We start from the raw sequence: 20,059 nt of genomic DNA on the forward strand, positions 1-20,059 counted from the left end.
GCTTACTTTTTTCTATTTGTGGCATGTTTGCATCTGTACTACGGTCGAAAGTATGGACTAGGCGCACTATTGAAATGAGAAATTGAATCAATGAAGAGTACAAGAAAGACCTTAAAACAGACTGATAGCGGGGGAGAGAGTTGTATCTATAACATAGAACATAGTTTACCTACGAATACGTGATGTTTTTTGGTTGGGACTTCAGTCTAATGATTCATTTTAGAATCGCCGCGCGGGATTAGCCGAGCGGTCTCAGGCGCTGTAGTCATAGACTATGCGGCTGGTCCTGGCGGAGGTTCGAGTCCTCCCTCGAAGATGGGTGTGTGTGTTTCTCCTTAGGATAACTTAGGTTAAGCAGTGTGTAAGCTTAGGGACTGATGACCTTAGCAGTTAAGTCCCATAAGATTTTACACACATTTGAACATTTTTTGATTTTAGAATCTCAATAAGGATTGCACACTAGAGACCGACGTTTTCTACAGTTTTTATTCTTGTTAGACATGAGGTTGTGTGTTGTGCAAAATTTTTACATATTTAGACTTCTACATACTTATGTGCTGTATAATATATTAAAACTATTTGGAATATATTCTTATTTCTTCAGTTACAGAATTTTATGGCAAGTAAAATTATAAATATTTTATAAAATACACCATGTGATCACAAGTATTCGGACACCCTGAAAAACATACGTTTTTCATATTAGGAGCATTGTGCTGCCATGTACTGCCAGGTACTCCTTATCAGCGACCTCAGTAATCATTAGGCATTGTGAGAGAGCAAAATGGGGCGCTCCACAGAACTCACGGACTTCGAACGTTGTCAGATAATTGGGTGACACTTGTGTCATACGTCTGTACGCGAGATTTCCACATTCCTAAACATCCCTAGGTCCACTGTTTCCGAAGTGATAGTGAAGTGGAAACGTGAAGGGACACGTACAGCACAAAAGCGCACAGGCCGGCCTCGGCTGTTGACTGACAGAGACCGCCGACACTTGAAGAGTGTCATAAACTTTAATAGACTGACATCTATCCTGACAATCACACAGGAATTATAAACTGCATCAGGATCCACTGCAAGTACTATGACTGTTAGGCGGGAGGTGAGAAAACTTTGACTTCATGGTCGAGCTGCTGCTCATAAGCCACACATCACGTCGGTAAATGCCAAAAGATGCCTCGCTTGGTGTAAGGAGCGTAAACATTGGACAATCGAACAGTATAAAATCGTTGTGTGGAGTGACGAATGACGATACACAATATGGCGATCCGATGGGAGGGTGTGGGTATGGGGAATGCCCGGTGAACGTCACCTGACAGCGTGTGTAGCGCCAACAGTAAAATTCGGAGGCAGTGGTGTTATGGTGTGGTCGTGTTTTTCATGCAGGGGCTTGCACCCTTTGTTGTTTTGCGTGGCACTATCATAGCACAGGCCTACATTGATTTTTTAAGCACCTACTTGATTCTCACTGTTGAAGAGCAATTCGGGGATAGCGGTTGCATCTTTCAGTACGATCGAGCACCTGCTTATAATGCACGGCCTGTGGTGGAGTGGCTACACGACAATAATTTCCCTGTAACAGACTGGCCTGCACGAAGTCCTCACCTGAATCCTATAGAACGCCTTTGGGATGTTTTGGAACGCCGACTTCGTGCCAGGCCTCACCGACCGACATCGATACCTCTTCTCAGTGCAGCACTCCGTGAAGAATGGCCTACCATTCCCCAAGAAATCTTTCAGTACTTGATTGAACCAACGTCTGCGAGAGTGGAAGCTGTCATCAAGGCTAAGGTTGGGCCAACACCATATTGAATTCCAGCATTACCGGTGGAGGGCGCCACTAACTTGTAAGTCATTTCCAGCCAGATGTCCGGATACTTTTGATCACATAGTGTATGTATGTGAAGTGTGGACTGTTAAGGCTTACTTCGTTGGTTGCGCACCGTCTTGTACCTTGAAACATAATGAGGTCTTTTACCATGAAACATGTGATTTTGCAAATTAACAGAGTTTCGTTAATGTCTTAACGCTTTTACCTGTATTGAAAATGGAAAACGGTATTAGTTTGCAATAGCTACTATTTCAAAATGTATTTAACTTTTAATTTGTTTTTGATAATACTTCTGCTCAACGTGATTTAACTTACTGATTACAGGTATTCAATAAAATATTAATGTAACTTAATACAATACTGACAAGAGTTTCTCGATTGCTATGCTTAAATTTCAATAGAATATTTATTCTAAGAAAGATGACTATGTAGTAGCTTGGAACAGTTTCTCAGATCTGGGAAAACCTACTTTTTGCAGAGTAATTTTTGTAATGTCTGAAAAAGACTGCAGCACATAAATAAAGAATGCCATCATTTAAAAACGGAATAAGAAAATATGTTACACTTCTACAGCAGAGCTGGCTAGAGGCGAAAATCTTAAAAAGTGTTCCAAGATACAGTACTCTACCATACAGGTAAAGCCATATGTCTGTGGGCTAGTTTTCGAGCTACATGTGTTAAAGTATAAGTAAAATCACTTGTTAGTTTTCGGATTACCGGACTTTCAGTACTTGTCCTGCGCCTTTTCAATGAATAGATACCATCCAAAAAAATCTGAAAGAACACTCATACATAACTTCTAGATTAGATACAAAACATTTTCCTGTCACTTCCTTGTTTTAAATTTGGGAAGGTTGCAAATCAGAGTTTCAGATTTGGTACATAGGTCGGATATTCGAAAAATTCATACTTCAAAGCCTCATTGTTCCTCTGCCAAACCACGTTTCTGGACAAGTGCATTTTCCTTATGCTTTCCAGGAAACACTGGCTGTGACCTTTCCGGCATGTAAAGTAGTCCACTTCTTATTTAGTTCACGGCCAACTGGCTTTCATCTGCTGCTTTATTTATCGTTTGGTTTCTGGCGTGAAATGGTGCGCCTATATCACATCCACAGAAACAAACAGACGCATAAAAATGTTTGAATTTTAAACGATCGAACCTTTTATGAGAATCCGTTTCTGTATTAATTCTTATTGATATCCACGCCATCTCTGTCAAAGGCCATGAACCTTGCCCTGGATTCTTACATATGACTCATAAACAATACGGTGTTAAAACTTTCATTATATCCTCAACCTATAGCATGTTCTCGCAGATCGTTGACTAGTCCTGTGGCAACGCCTCTTTATTTGCAGAGGTTTATGGCCAGAACGCCCTTCACAAAGTTTCCTCTTCAAGTCCCTGTCACTCTCAAGGTCTTAGTGTAGTGCTTAAAAGTGACTTTCACCACATTTAAGAAGTGCAAAGTACTACGAAAATATTCAACTATTTGATTGTTTTGTATCATCTTATTTTCAAACTCACTAAAATGTAAACGCAAATTAATAAGAGCTGTTGTATAGTATATGTTGTCATTAGAACTCTCTCCATAAGAATCAATCTTTTTATGCAATATGATACTATATCTATTTTCTTAATACACATTTTTTGCTGGTCACTTGTCGGAGGTGATTCCGTGATGATGTTGCAGACGTTCAGGGATGATGGAGAGGATTAAATTATCAGTTTGAGATAACAGACTGGTCCGGAAACGGAGGAGTCGATTGTTATAAGCGACAATCGTTCTGATACCTGTGACAGTGTAATACAGGTAACGGTACTGTCATTGCTAATATTGTAGGGTAGGCAGTTAGGTGTAGAGGTTTGGATAATAACTCAACTAATCCAATGCATATGGCGTATTGTGTTCTGGCATGAGAAGTTCTGGTGTGCAATGTCCATACTGTAGAAGGCTGCAGTCTGTGTTTAAGCCATGTAGTACAAACATGGATCAACCCCAATCAAATGGAGCTCTATCCAGAGACGGAACTTGCAGACATGATTTTCGTGTATGGGCAAACAGATGAAAGCAGTAGAGAATCTTAAATGTTGTACAGGGTCAAATATCCGCTTAGAGTCTTCTGCACCATGTTTCCAAGACTGTTCCAACGATTAAGTGACATGGTAATTGGTACCACAGTAGATAGACCGAGGAGGACGATGAAGTATATGGACTCCCGATGTAGAAGATTCTGTGCCCATCCGACAGGATGAGGCCTCCGTAGTCAGCGCTCGTTCAGTTCTCCGTGAAAAGTATGTTTCGTAGAGTACTGTGTGGCAATTATTACTGGAAATGTAGCTACAACCCTACTCTCAACAAAGAGTGCACGGTTTGACTCTGTTGGCTTTGAACCTCGTGTTGTGTTCAGCCAACGGTACTTGCAGCGCCTTACAATCGGTACTCATTTTCCTGCGTATATACTTCTGACAGATGAAGGCTGTTTCACTAGAGACGGAATGCTAAATACTTGCAATAGTCATGTTTAGGCCAATGACAATCCACATCCTGGAGTTATGAAGAGCCATAACACAGGTTACCAGTCAACGAGTGGGAACACATAGTCAATGATTACGTTACGTAATAGGTCCATTATTTGTTCCTCCCCCTCAAATGCACAAGTGTTCACAGTGTTTATCAAAGACATACTCCTGGAACATACCGCCTGCGAGATTGAAAGGGATGTCCTGGCAAGAACTGTCGCTGCCTGCCACACTATTCAAATAGTACTAGCAATGGGAGAAGGAGTACGACAGAACTTTGTGCGACGATGCCATGCCTGCGTTGATTCTGGTAGAGGCAGCTTTGAACAACTCTTGCAAATGTAACAGCATGTGAATGTTGTGCAGGTAAATGGAATTCATTATTACAATATACATGAAATGTATTCTTAGTTGCAAATACGAACAACCATCATTTGGTGTAGGGGAGTTACGACAACGAAAATTTGTGCCGGGCCAGGACTCGAACCAGGATTTCCCTCTGTGTTTGAACGGTCGCCTTAACTGCTTTGGCTCTCCGTGCACGAGCAACGGCCAGACCCAAACTTCCATACGTCGCTGTTCCTGCGTCACAACCTGTGCTCATACACACATTATATACTCTGTGCAGGGGAGGACAGTTAACTGAAATTCGCTGCCTGGTATTTTCGGATAAATACGATATTGCAGTGCTTGTGTTATTAAGAAGGATGATAAGTGTTCCTTCGGACATGCATGGATTTTCGAAGGAACAGCCACTGCGGCGACTACAGACATTACGAAATGCATGAGTGTATTCGCTGTGTAAGGGAACGACGACAGGTGAAATATTTTAATTGAAAGTCGTTTCCTAACATTGGCGGATAAATACGATATATCCATGCATGTCCGAAGGAACATTACATCCATCTTCTCACCAACGCAGGCACTGCAATATCGTGTTATTACTGTACCGTAGAATTTTCGTCATTTTTGTCTGTCGGTCTCTCTGACATCAAGTTAATACGCCGTTACTTGTCCATTAAGAGGGGAAATTATCTGAGGGTATTGAATGTATTCAGCGGGCATTCTGTACGTCATGATAAAGGTTTGAGAGTTGGGGCCCTTAGTTTGAGCGGTGCGCAAGCTTTAGGTTCAACTGGAGTAGATTTTCACTTATACCTTTCGATTTGGTAGTTTCCGGACTTGGGTCCTTTATCTCAGTTGATGTACTTATCATTTTCCATCATCATTGAAAGTTTGTAACATGATCACGGAATCACCCTGTATAAGAACAGTTTAATGCAAACGATATTTTTGATTTTTGCAAGTGATTGTTCTTACAATAAAAGTTTCCAGGTGAGGGAACGATTCCATTATTCCCAAACAACTTTCACAGTTGCGTGTTACGTGTTATTACCGACTATGTAAGTTATTCTTAGGAACTAATTTACAATAAATCCTATTATACTTGTAGTTACGTAACGAAATTTCCTGTCACAGACCCAGTGACTTACGGAAATCGTTCTTCAGTCTGTATTCTCTGAAGTAATCTACCTCTCTCCTTTCTTAGCAACGATTTCGTTTGTTCAGAGCTTCAGTATCAACTGCAGGGACCCAACATGTCATCAAAATGAAATATTTGTTGGTGCAGGTAAATCAACTAAAGAGTTGTTAATAATTTTAATTAAAGGATGTTTTTTCTTACTTCTCTTACTATATCTAGGTACATTCATAGTGGAACATCTCAACAACAAACTAAATGAGTTTAATTTTTTTCATATATTCATACTAATCGCTTGCTATTCACATTCACAAAATCGTGATAATTCTTCCATGACAGCTACCCGCCTTTTTCCTGTTGGTAAGATACAGGATAAATACTGGAAGTCCCTTACTTCTCTGCCTATTAGTTTTGAATAGGATGAACTACGTGAGATGAAGAAGGAATAAGAATCATGGCCACAAACATATGAACCAACCTCAGGTGCACCTAAAAGTGAAGTCGTCTGACAACTGTAGACAAAATACTGCAATTTTTTTTCATTTTTCGTCTAACTAACTTGAATACCCTTAATATTAATGTCCAGTGGAATCGAAAAGCATGTTGAACAGAAATTTCACCACACATAAAACATTATTTTTTATGTCATAAAAAAGTATGTGTATAGTAACTTGACGTAGATGTAAAGAGCCACTTAAGAATACAAAAAATTACGCGTAAATAAGAGAAAGCATATAAAAATTCTTATTGAGAAAAAAGAGAGGAAGAATATAGCAATGGTACAAAAATATTTCGTAAATTAAGTTTTGAAGTGATATAATGTCTGCTGTAAATATTGTGGTGTATCATATTGTAATATGAAACTTATTTTTTCGTATCATAAAACTTATACCAATTGAACCATGAAACAAGGCAATTACCCTCCACGATAAATTTCTCAATACCTCTGTTTATGCTGTAACCTTACATTAGAAGTATGTTCTCCAAGTTAGAACAATTATTTTCTTTCTTGGTTGGTTAGTGAGACAGTAAACAAATATTAGCGGTGTGGTAAGTATTGCTTATTGACCATGAATGAAGATTATATTGTCAAAAATAACTATTTTTCTAAGAACTACTTTTCCCTCTGAGACAGGACATAAATTATTCATCCCATAGAGAAATTCCTTCAATTGAGTTTTGCTTCGAAACACTAGTTTGTTCCATCACGCAGTATCATAACAAATCCCTGTTTCATAAGAGCCGTTCTCCATGATACCACAGTTGTGGCTAAGCACGTTATGGAGGAAATTTTGTGTGGAATTGATAAACGTGAGAGAGGGGTGCTGTCCCATCGATGTCTTAGGTGTTTTTGTGAGGTAGGAGAGGATACTCAAATTATTAGACGTTTTCAGCACAAGACAGAGATTTGGTACAGCACGTACAATGTTGGACATGAAATTGCAGCACCTGAAGATTAGCAAACAACGAAAATTTGCTTAATGTACACAAACAGTATAGTGAGTCGTGAGCAGAGCAGCTAGTACTCAATTGGCCTTCGGCCTCACAAGGGCTGATTGCATCCCAGTTGCCAACACCTCTCAGCAGACCCGGACGGGCACTGATCCAAGTGTTAGGCGAGCTGAAAGCCTTTAACTTTGATGATCTGACGCGAACCAGTGTTAGACCCGGACGGTCACCCATCCAAGTGTTAGTCGAACTGAAAGCCTTTAACTTTGGTGATCTGACGGGAACCATTGTCATCTCTGCGGCAACGAACCGGCTTTTGAAATATACAGAGTGTGAAATTTAAATCAAGGATCTGCCGCCTGTGTCGACAGCAGTGCCTATGACCTGGATTGGGTTAGGGTTGGGTTGTTTGGGGGAGGAGAGCAGACAGCGAGGTCATCGGTCTTATCGGATTAGGGAAGGACGGGGAAAGGAGTCGGCTGTGCCCTTTCAGAGGAACCATCCCGGCATTTGCCTGGAGCGTTTTAGGGAAATCACGGAAAACCTAAATCAGGATGGCCGGACGCGGGATTGAACCGTCGTCCTCCCGAATGCGAGTCCAGTGTGCTAGCAACTGCGCCACCTGGATTGGATCAGAATCGAACTGAGCTTGGATTAAAGAGATGGGTACATCATTTCATGGCGCTTCAGCTCTGTCGCAGAGTGTCTCGGCAACCCATGACCAAATGGTTTCAATGGGTGAGAGACCTGGAGAACTTGCTGGTGAGGGTAACAGGCGAACACCCTCTGTATCGAGGGACTTCAGGACAGCATAGGCAGCATGTGGTCTTGCGTTATCTTGTTGAAGAATAATGTCATGCCCATCTCTAAGGTATGGAACAGCCACGGGGATTAACAGGTGAGAAATGTGATGTCTGGCTGTCCAGATTACCGGCTATGCGAACAACAGAACACAATCTGACAACGTGCGTTCTTAACGGAGGCTGTGTACGCGATTACGTCCATGGTGGTGCTGTCCAAAGAGCCAGGACTGGCCTTATAAGGCGAGATGGTACGACGCATGTGTCCAGTGTTGTCGTTGGGCTCATCAATCGCCTCTTCACTAGGGAAGACGCAAAAATGGCCGCCGTGATGGCAGTTTGTGGCGCTGCAGACGCGGTCACACTGTCCATGTGGATACCTGTGTTGCTGCAAATAAGCCACGTTCCTGAATCAAGGCACAGTGGTTGGACAAAAATACGATAAGACTGCAAGAAATGCATGCATGAACCTAGATGCACATACTAGCCAAGTCTGCACGTTGCGCTATTGTATTTGACCACGAACGGCACCTGTGTGATGTCCTCAGTACTTTACAAGTGCCATTCATGGTGAGGACCGTGTTCTGCATACTTGTGAGTGAATTATATTGGAGCTAAGTGAAGTCAAACAGGGAAAAATTGTTGTTGATCGTATGGTAGGTGCTTCCGTAACCAAGGTAAATGAAGGGTTTGGTGCATCAAGAGGCACCGTGTGGAAAATTTATACCGCAAACAGATACAGCGGGAAATCAATACCACTATTAGAAATACTAAAATTAAAATTCCAGCCTACAAATACCCAAGCACAATCCAAAATATATGTAGAGGCCACTCCTTTCAGTTTATTCTTTGCGACACCCGCTACAGTGCCACTCTTCCTTTCAGTATTTGTTATTGACTTAAACACTGTAGCGGTATGACCAGGCTACGTAGGCGGCTGGAGATCCGATCTGACTACCAGACTTGATCAGAGCGGGCTACTGCACAGGCAGCTGCACTGCGCGATGCTATGACGCACTACGAGCGTCGTCGACGTGCGCGTCATCGAGCTGCTGTCAGTGACAAATACTGAAGCGAAGAGTGGCACTGGATTGGGTGTCGCAAAGAATAATCTGGAAGGAGTGGCGTCTACATCTATTCTTGATCTCCCTCTTGTATTTGTAACATGTATGTATCAAATGGTTCTGAGCACTATGGGTCTTAACTTCTGAGGTCATCAGTCCCTAGAAATACTTAAACCTAACTAATCTAAGGACATTACATACATCAATGCCCGAGGCAGGATTCAAACCTGCGACCGTAGCGGTCGCGCGGTTCCAGACTGTAGCGCCTAGAACCGCTCGGCCACTCCGACCGGCTGTAACATGTAATTTTAATTTTAGTATTCTTAATAATAATGCTTTTAGTAACGGTAACGATTAGTTTCCTACAGCTGTTGTAAGAACTGGCTTCACTGCTACTGCTGTTGCTGGGCCGGAGAGTTTTGATTCTCAGACAATGAGTTACAACACGAACGAAACTGTGTTGAGTGAGGGAGTAGACTCTCATTGAAGAACATTGTGACCGAAAATAAGAGGACGACAGCTGCAAGAGTCACTGCAGAACTGAATGTCACCCTCGAGAGCCCTGTCAGAACCAAAACCACACGAAGAGTTCTAGAGAGAGATTAGCGCATGAATACAGTAAGCAGGTTCAAGTAGACATAGGCTACAGTAGTTAATCAGAGATGGAGAGGCATGCACAGGATAGACCAGCATGCAGAGTTTCACCAAACCACAACAATTATAATTTTTAATAAAACTCCTTCAGTGCCTGACTGTCATATCATTTATATCGAAATTCGTAAAAAATATGTTGTTTACATTTTCGAATCGGGCACTGAAGGAGTTTTAGTACCCTATTCCTAAAAGTAAACAACATATGTTTCCGAATTTCAATATAAATGATATGACATTTAGAGTTTTAGCCATGTTATAAAGACTCCTGTCTACGGTAGGCACTAAAATGCGTCCAGCACAATGAGTGACGACATTCCAGTCCTGTGGCATCCCTAATTTTCCTATCCTCCAGGATGAGAGTAGCAATTTCGCCTACACAGCTTCTATTTTCTAAAATATTCGAGCCCGCATCCTATTTACCGTTAAAACTAATTAAAGTCAGTTGTAAGCGTGGCGATTTATTTTTTTATTTTATTTTACTGTGTCAAGCGTATTTTTACTGTAGGCACAACTACATTTATCTAATAGCTTGTCTGTCTGATTCCGACAGTCTTCGATGATTTCTGTTGACATCGAGGCAAGAGAATATTTAAAGTTGCAGTAAAAGATAGAATGTGGTCCAGCATGCCAGCAAAAGTTTTTCTAGTTTATAGCAAGAGATTATAGCACAGTGTGCTTAGATGAAGGAAGGATTATTATCAGTAGCTCGTATATGAACCATCTCATATCTACAAACTATCCTGCTTCATTTCTTTTGATTGCTAAGGACTTCAAGTAGTTTTTCGACAGAGCAGTTGGGATGCAGTGAAGATAAAATATCTAATAGAATATCACTTTTATAAGTGTCCTGAGATATGTGTGGTAATTTGTGCCGATAACATAATCCTAAGTCTGAATTCTTCTCACCACTGTCTTCCAATGAAACGAAATGATAGCAACACAGGTTGAAAAGAATATCTGCCTTAAAATAAAGAGGGTGGTCCGATTTATAGCCAAATCTAATTTGTACAATATGATCATATACGTATATTTATAGTCATAACGTTTCATCTCAACCGTGGCAATATTTTCAAGTTGCTGATAAAAAGCTGACCTCTTCAGATATGTGTAACTGTTGACACTTCTGATTCGTTAAAATAATATTATAGATTTTTCGATTATGTTTAGCTTAAATGTCAACAAGAAATACTACGTAAAACTATGCCAAATAGAAATAAAAAGTACCGTTGCTAGACAATGCACTATCACTTAAAGAGCTAAGAAAGTGGTTGTTGTAATTGTTGATCCATATAAAAGGTCATACGTTACAACTTACTTGACGATCAAGTGCGCCTCTTATAATTAAGAATTAGTTTATTAGATTCAGATATTTCACCATAGTTTATTAACAATTTTATACAGACAGAATAAACAAATATTTCCAGATCTGTCTTTTGCTGTAAAATTAAAATCTGAAGAAACAGCGTTAAAGGACCATCTCTTAATCTGTTTCATCTGGTGATTTCAATTGGCCTTTGTTACTAAAACTGCCCTTTTCATTCTCACATTCAGTTTTCAACGTAGTCCTAGTTTGTTGCCGTCCAGCATAGCTATTTCATTTCGCGGTGATGAAAAGTTCATTTGTATTAATGGTGAAAGAATTTTTCAAGTTCGTGACTTGTTTCCCTGAAATCTTAGCGTAACGACCGCTCAGTTCAGAATCTTTTGAGACGTTTTTCCTGAAACTGGAGATGTGCTCGACTGGTACCACCATGTTTGCTATACTGTTGCACTTGAGCTGTTTTACCTCAGCCATCGTTTCCTGTGGTGAGCGAAGCACTCGGTATGAGCATGGAGATAAATTATTTACATCAGTTTTGCAGCCTAATTCTCGTAAACAGCCGTACAAATAACCAACGTTACTCACCGTTGTAAAACATCTCCGAGAGAAATGTCTTTAATCTACTCCATTCTTGGAAACAGCTTGCTCAGTTGAAGGTAAGGCAGTAGACCTCGAGATTCCGGTTGTATCTCTGTGGGCTTAGCGGATATGCCGGCTTACATATACTGCGTCACCTAACGTAGACATTAAAGCAGATGCATACAAAAGATTCCTGCTCTGAGAATGTTGCAAGAAAATGAATTTGATAAGCGCACAGTTACATGATAATTGCTCTAAGATTTCTTGAGGCTCACAAAAATAGGCTACTGCTTAATTAGTAACGTGTATCTTATGCAGACATTGAGACGGAAATTGCAGTTAGCACCAGTAATTGAGCGCCGGGAAAATTGTTGCTTTCTTCTGTCAAATAAATTTTACACTTGACATAATTAAACTAACGCCGCTATAGAAGCAATGTTTCTCATATCTTAAGCAGAATCACTTAATAGATGATAACTAATGCCTTTGTAAGAAGTGACACCATGGTATTTCTGTTGTTTGCAGAAATATTCTTCCTAAACAATATTTTTAATTGGTAGTTTATTTTCTTCTTTCACATTTTGTAGCGACAGCTATTTGCAATGCATTTACAACTAACTGAATTTATTTTACTGTATCAAGCGTATTTTTTTCTGTAGACCCAACTTAATTTATCTAATGGCTTGTCTGTCTCATTCCGACAGTTTTCGAAGATTTCTTTTGACATCGAGATAAGAGAATATTTAGAGTTGCAGTAAAAGATAGAATGTGGTCCAGCATGCAAGCAAAAGTTTTTTCTACTTTCTAGCAAGAGATTATAGCACAGTGTGCTTAGATGAAGGAAGGATTATTATCAGGAGCTCGTGTATGAACCATCTTATATCTACAAAGTATCCTGCTTCATTTCTTTTGAATGCTGACTTCAATCAACAACGGATGGACTGAGCAGAGCGAGCAACGCTGAAAATTAACTACGATAAGTCCAAAATAATGTATAATCAATTTTTGCTGTAAGGAAGATAGTCACCGTTATCACTGAAGTTACTGTGCGAGTAAAATAATTGGTACACATCAAGTAATTGAGAAATAGCATTCTTCAGACAGTCACTGAAACAGCTAAATCTGACACGAATTAGAGGTTATTCTCCATATTGTATGTATAGAAGTTGTGAGCGGTCGGCTGTGCTTCTAACATACCCCTGTCGCCCTACTGAACGTGAGATATTGGTACTGTATCTCACGAAAAAGAACAGACAGGGGATCACCTAACCAGGAAATGAAACAATAATCGACATTAATCCCTGTTCATTACAAACTTCCGTACTACATACATGAATAAAAAATTATTACAGGATGTATTAGATCACGAGAATGCGGAAAATGGACAATTATTGACATGGGATAGTACTATTACGACACTTGAATGTCCTGGCAAAGAGTGGATAGTTTGGGTGAATGGGATGAAACTGTAATCGAAGAATGAATTAAGGAAACACAAATAGGCTCTGGACACACATTGATTGCTTGAATCGGCCAAGAGAATGAAAAACTACATATGCAGATAACGTCACAGATTGAGTCACGAATGAGTCTCAAGCCACTCGAGAACTGTGTAACATTCGTCGGTGTGCCAGTCCGCCAATGGACTGACGCTTATCAAAGCTCCGTACGTATCTAAGACGGAAGGCCAATGACCACCGTTTGACAACACTCCAGTTCCATGGCTATGAGAGATGATCCTCAAAGATCGAAAGAATGCAAAAACGAGAGTTGTACAACGCTAAATGGACTGTTGAAGTTGAAAGTTACGACAAGAAACAGGAAAATACAGAAGCTGAGGATGTCTGATAACTGATATAACACTGCAGTGCAGGGTGAGGGGGTGATAAAGAAAAATGAACGGACAAAAAAGGGGGTAAGAATGTTCCTTCTCGAATTCCCCCTTACAGAACTGTCGTAAACGGCGAATAATGGAGCACGTGTAAATGACATCAAGAAAGGATGATGACTTAATTGGATACCAAGAAATCGATCGAAACAAATTTTATTTTACGGCGGTGTGAAAATGACTAATGGCAAAAATTATATCATTACTTCTTAAATATTCTTCACAATATTTGAAAGCTGCTCTCTTTGGCAACTACGGTATTGCCTGCCGATCTTTGGCTCTCCAGTAACTGGCAGTCACTACATCTCGACTGTCCTCGTCTTCGCTCTGTTAACTGTGCTTGCCCGTCATCGTTTCTTAGCAGTGCCGTTGCGTCTCTACTTGAACTGTGGTAAGAATTCCAGATACACGACGGGCAGCGCGTAACTCTTACAAAAGCTCGCTCATTACCTTCATATCGCATATTATCCCATGCTCCACAATTAAATACGGGTATACGTCAATTACTTCAAAAATCCACTACAACATTCGTATTCACCTGTGGGCAATCAGCGTTGAACGTAAGGCATGAAACAGGCTGAGAACACTGTTCCACCATACAACGACTCCGTACTCGATGCGTTTCTTTCGGGTTTCCTCTTTTCTTCAGCAGAGGCCTCAGAATTGCTTCCAGCTTCCCCTTTTCGGAAGGTAATGTCATTGGGCACTCCCATCAGCTGTTTCTTTATAAGAAATATTTACTTTTCTTCCAATAGTTTTTCAATGTTATTAAATTGTCCTTCTATAGTTTCGCAACCACTGAAAATCGGCTTAAGGCGTTGATATTTGGTTCCTTTGTTGTCGATCCAGCTATCTACATTCCCCGCAAGTCACTGTACGGTGCATGCTGGACAATAACTTTGACTTCCACTCGTAAATGGTGCGAGGGAAAAATGGCTGCCTGTATACAACTCTATACGCCATAATACAATGAGAAAAAAAATCGAAACACCAACAAAGGATTCCTGGCAGCGGTTGTCACCGGAATGCACGGTCGTAAGAAGTCTGGGCTCAGGACGGCCACGTGATACTACCGAGAGGGAAGACGACCGTGTTCAAAGAATGGCTCTGGCGCATTATACTGCACCTGCAGCAGCAACTTGAGTAGAGTAGGCACCAGAGGGACACAATGAAGTGTTACAAATCGATCACTTCAAGGACAGCTTCTAGCCAGACGCCCTGTAGACTGCGTTCCACTGACCCGTGACCACCGCCATTTGCGACTTGAGGGGTGTCGAGCGAGAACTCATTGGAGGGTGGGGTGGAGGTGTGTTGTGTTTTCCAATGAAAGCTGGTTCTGCCTCGGTGCCAGTGATGGTCGTGTGTTGGTTACAAGGAGGCCAGTTGAGGGCCTGCAGCCAACCTGTCAGCGCATTAGTCACGCTGGGCTTACACCTGGAGCTATAGATCGTGGTGCGATTTCGTATAACAGCAGAAGCAATCTCATGGTTGTCCTACGCACCCTTCCCCTTCCCGATTGCAAGTTTCTCCCTCAATCTGTTCATTCATCCTGTTGTGCTGTCATTCATGAACAGCATTCCAGGAGGTGTTTTCCGGCAGGATAACGCTCGTCCACATACCGCTGTTGTAGTTCAGCATGTTCTAAACAGTGTCGACATGTTGCCTTGGCCTGCTCGGTCGCCAGATCTGTCTCTAATCGAGCACATATGGGACAGCATCGGACGACAACTCCAGCGCATGCTAGTGCAATAGGCGTGGAAATCAGTCCAACAAACTGACATCCGACACCCGTACAACACAATGTATGCACGTTTACACTCAACATTTTGCCCGTTACGACGGTTATTAATGTACCGACCAACATTAACTTTCGCAATGGCTTACCTCGCGTTTAAATTAAACTGTGATCTTCAAATGTTAATCACGTAAATATGTTACTTAGACAAATGTATTTCCGAAATTTCATTACGCTACATTAGTTTTTTAGGTATCTTCGAATATCTCCGTGAGTGTATTACATTTTTTTCCAGTCTGACGCAGAGGTTCAATTTCTAAACTTCCTCAGTAGCGTTTGTCGAAAACATTCTCTTCTTCTTCCAAGAATTCTCATCACGTAGCATTTACGTAACACTCTCATACACGTCGCACCGACCGGTAACAAATCCAGCAGCACGCCTCTGAATGGCTTCAATGTCTTTCTTAATAGTCTCTCGTGCAATATTCAAGAATGAGACGCACGAACATTACAGGCATTTGTTTTCCTGTGGTCTCCTTTACTTGTGCAGTCGATCATTCCCTTTCCCTTCCCTACAACCGACCTTACGTGCTCGTTCCATTTCGTATCGCTTTGCAATGCCACTCCCAGATTATTTAATCGATGTGGTTGTGTTAAGCAGCACAATACTAATGCCGTATTCGAACCTCACACGATTGTTTTCTCCTACTCCTCTATATTAACTTAGATAGTTTTAAGTTTGGAGCAAGCTGCTGTTCATCACACCAACTAGAAATTGTTTCTACGTCATCCTGTATCCTCCTGCAGTCCTACAGTCACGCAACCTTCTCGACGATACGGTCGGATATTTAATCGAAACGGACGAATCAAGCAGCATTCATAATGCATCAGATCATTACAGAAATGTTTCTCCTACCCAACCGTGCCATATATCGCGTGAAATAGAATTTCGCCCCAAGTTGTCCTGACTGTCTCTCTACAGAAGCGCCACCCACAGATTGCGTTTGGCGGAGGTGCAGATTTCGCGCCATACTAGTCGGAGTGTCCGACACCCTCCGGTGGGACAGAGAGCGTGGGAAGCCGAAAAAACTGAATCGAGTTACCTTACTTTTTTTCGTCAGAAGTATTCGACACGGTTAGATACACGTGTATGGTATTCGTCCATGCTTCAGGGAGATTAAAAAGAGGGAAAACGAAAATTGCCTCAAATGTAGTCCTATCTTTCTAATATATGGGAATAAGACGTTTAAATAATAAAAGTGAAGAATGTATAACATTGGCTTTGTGTTTCAGGATGTAAGATTGGTTTTTAAAAGGATTCAACAGTTAGAAGAGTACTGAAAGGTTTGAAGATGTCGATTTAGTTTTGAAGTAATAGTAATATTCTTATGTTCTTAGGTTTGTTGTGGAAATCAGGAAACACATATTAAAATTAATTAAATATATATTTTTTCTTTGTAACAAGAAAATAAATATTGGCTCCAACAGCTAGACTACATTACATTTTAGTACCATAAAATTTCAGTGACTCTTAAATAATCGTCAGTTTCGCTCGTGCGCTCACATCACACAAACCATTATGTTCTTTGTTCTTCTACGCAACATATGAACTCGATTTTCACAAAAAAAAGGAAAACTCTCTTTCTCATGTCTTTTTCAGCCAGAGCTGATAAAAGCCAAAAGTAACAGAAAAAATTGTGTTTCGACTGGAAATCGAATTCTAGACGTTTAAACACATGGTCTAGCATGTACGAGGCTCTGCGCCACGAGCCTGTGTTAAGGATCATCTATTTCCCAGTTTCAAACGCCGTAGTGTTCCCAAAAATAAAGATAATGTATGTGGTAAATAAAGTTTACCTCAACATACAGGATGAATATCCGCTCGTTCTTTCTCGTCATATAAGTGCCTCTTTAGTATTCTAGTAGTCTCCTGCGACAGTACTGGAATGCCTGTTTCGGAGCGCAGTAACCGATTACTCAACGTCAGCTTGCTGCCTGTGCGACATATAGCCATAAAGTTCTAATTAAAACCTCGAAGAAACTCAAGACATATAGTTATGTGATTCGGTGGTTGCAGGTGCGTGTCTACAGCTCTGATACCTATTGAAATCTCAGGCCACAATACTGCGTAACCAAAACGAAATGACCGAGCCAGATGGCGCACTGGCTAGCAAAAAAATTGGTCCAAATGGCTCTGAGAACTATGTGACTTAACATCTGAGGTCATCAGTCCCTAGAAGCTAGAACTACTTAATCCTAACTAACCTAAGGACATCACACACACCCATGCCCGAGGCAGGATTCGAACCTGCGACTGTAGCGGTAGCCCGGTTCCAGACTTAAGCGCCTAGAACCGCTCGGCCAAAACGGCCTACAGTGGCTGGCACACTGGACTCTCATTCGGGAGGGCTACGGTTCAATTCCGCGTCCGGCCATCCCAATTTGGGTGTTCCGTGATTTCCTTACATCGTTCCAGGAAAATGCCGGGATGGTTCCTTTGAAAGGGCACGACCAACTTCCTTCCCCGTGCTTCTCTAACCCAATGAGACTGATGACCTCGCTGTCTGGTCTCCCCCCCCCCCCCCAAAAAACAACGCAACCCAAAACGAAATGACACAGCTGACCTTCACTTTGCCAATGGCTGCACCGTTTTATTTTGGTTCTGCGATACTGTGGAAGGATTTCACCGTGTAGCAGCACTGCAGACATATATCTGCAACAAAGAATCACATAATAAGAATCACATAATTTCGTATCTTTATTTTTTAGAAAGTATAATTAAAAAATTATGGCTACGACTCGTATTCAGGTCAAATAATCACTTCTTTTGTTTCCTGTGGGTAGACATCAATTGGTTCAGAATGAAATTTTCACTCTGCAGTGGAGTGTGCGTTGATATGAAACTTCCTGGCAGACTAAAACTGTGTACCGGACCGAGACTCGAACTCGGGACCTTTGCCTTTCGCGGGCAAGTGCTCTGCCACCTGAGCTACCCAAACACGACTCACACCCCGTCCTCACAGCTTTGCTTCCGCCAGTACCTCGTCTCCTGCGCAGGAAAGCTTCTGTAAAGTTTGGAAGGTAGGAGATGAGGTATACCGAAGGTCGCTAAAGGGGCGCAGAAGTTGGGAATTTTTACTCGCTACTTACCCTTACTTACGATGGGGTTCCGTTTGAAACGACCTAGGACTTCCTCATTTCATGGCGTATGTAGAGTCGCTACATCTGCACCCACCGTTTACGTTTCCACTAGATCTTAGCAGATAGACGAGCAAACGTAGGAGACATTTTAGTCTTTGTTTTAAAAATGTGATTGTATTTGTCTCTGTAAGACTTGTTTTGGTGTGATTAGGGACAAAAAACTGTCCTGTTCGAATTTATATCTGTCTATTGCGATAATAATGAAATTTATGTATTTATTTTCCCAATTAATGTGGAGGTTGCTTTTGATATCACTACAGCTCTAAGGGCAATGTGAGTAGCTGTGATAGGTTGTTGTGCTTCCAATTCCATACGATGTAGTCTTGCAGAATATAGGGAGAGGAAATTCTGGCGTGCCTTTTCGACGGGATTTGTTTGGAAGCCGACTCAAACTGACAACAGCAGTGAAAGCAGAGATGATGTGTTAGCTGAATACAGTGACCTCGATTTTCGAACGAAAAAATCAGTGGTGTCTTGCATTATATCAGAGTGTGAAAGCGAAGAACCATTATTAAAAAAAATGTAAAACTGCTGTTCCAGTTGAAAGACACACACAACAGAAGCAAAGCATCTACCAATGCATTGCACCTCAAGACACTATGTACGCTGTAGCACAACGAGGGCACACCACAGAAGCAGAGGGAAGTGTGCTCTCTGTCTAGGAACCTATGCCTAAAAGCAGAGAGGAAAATATAAACTTTGAACATAGCTGCTAAGGTTCAGTGACCGTGTCAGAATTATATTGGAACAAATAAGCCCTCGGTCACAAATATTAAGTCAGAAAGGAACTTTATTTTGCCTTATTGCCAAAAATAAGATTACATGCACAGAGGCTCCATTTGAAACCATCCCGAATGTGTTCAATTAATGTATGTAGTATTTATTTTGCACGTTGTTCTGTCTCAATGTATGTCTAACAATCTAATAAAAAACAAGAAAATTAAAAAAATTAATTTTTGATATTTAGAGTCTGAAAGGGTTAAGCCCTAGTCGATAATAATTTAAGGTGCACCTTTCCCGTTCATAGTAGCACCATAAGGAAACAGACTCACACCTAGCACGACGTCTGGTTTGTGTACATGGTGGGCCACTCTTGGCGTCAGCTGTGCCTCCTGCTCCTACGCAGGAGGAAGAGTACTGCTGTCTGTCTGCTCCGGTGACTCATTAGCGAACACAAATACGAGGCGTGGGACGTTGTGCCAGGCACGGCGCAGGGGCCGCATACGTTACCCGCACAGCACGCGCCCGTCGGCTGCCTCGCGCTCACGTAACAGGGTTATCTGTCAGCTGTTCAGGCAGCAGCAACAGGTGAAGGATGCTGACGACAGACCAACTCAGCGCGCGCATATCTTCGCCAGTCCTGGCATGACGGTTCCACTGCTAATTTATTTACGTTCTCTCTTTCTCTCTCTCACTCTCCTGCCTAGCGTTTTTTGGCGTTACGCTCGCACCGTGGCGTTATGGTAAGATTTTGATTCTACAATCGGAGAAAATGATCAACTCTGTGTTGATGGCCTGGCCCAATTTATAGAC

Source organism: Schistocerca serialis, chromosome 5, assembly GCF_023864345.2.
Source record: "Schistocerca serialis cubense isolate TAMUIC-IGC-003099 chromosome 5, iqSchSeri2.2, whole genome shotgun sequence".
Taxonomy (NCBI): domain Eukaryota; kingdom Metazoa; phylum Arthropoda; class Insecta; order Orthoptera; family Acrididae; genus Schistocerca; species Schistocerca serialis.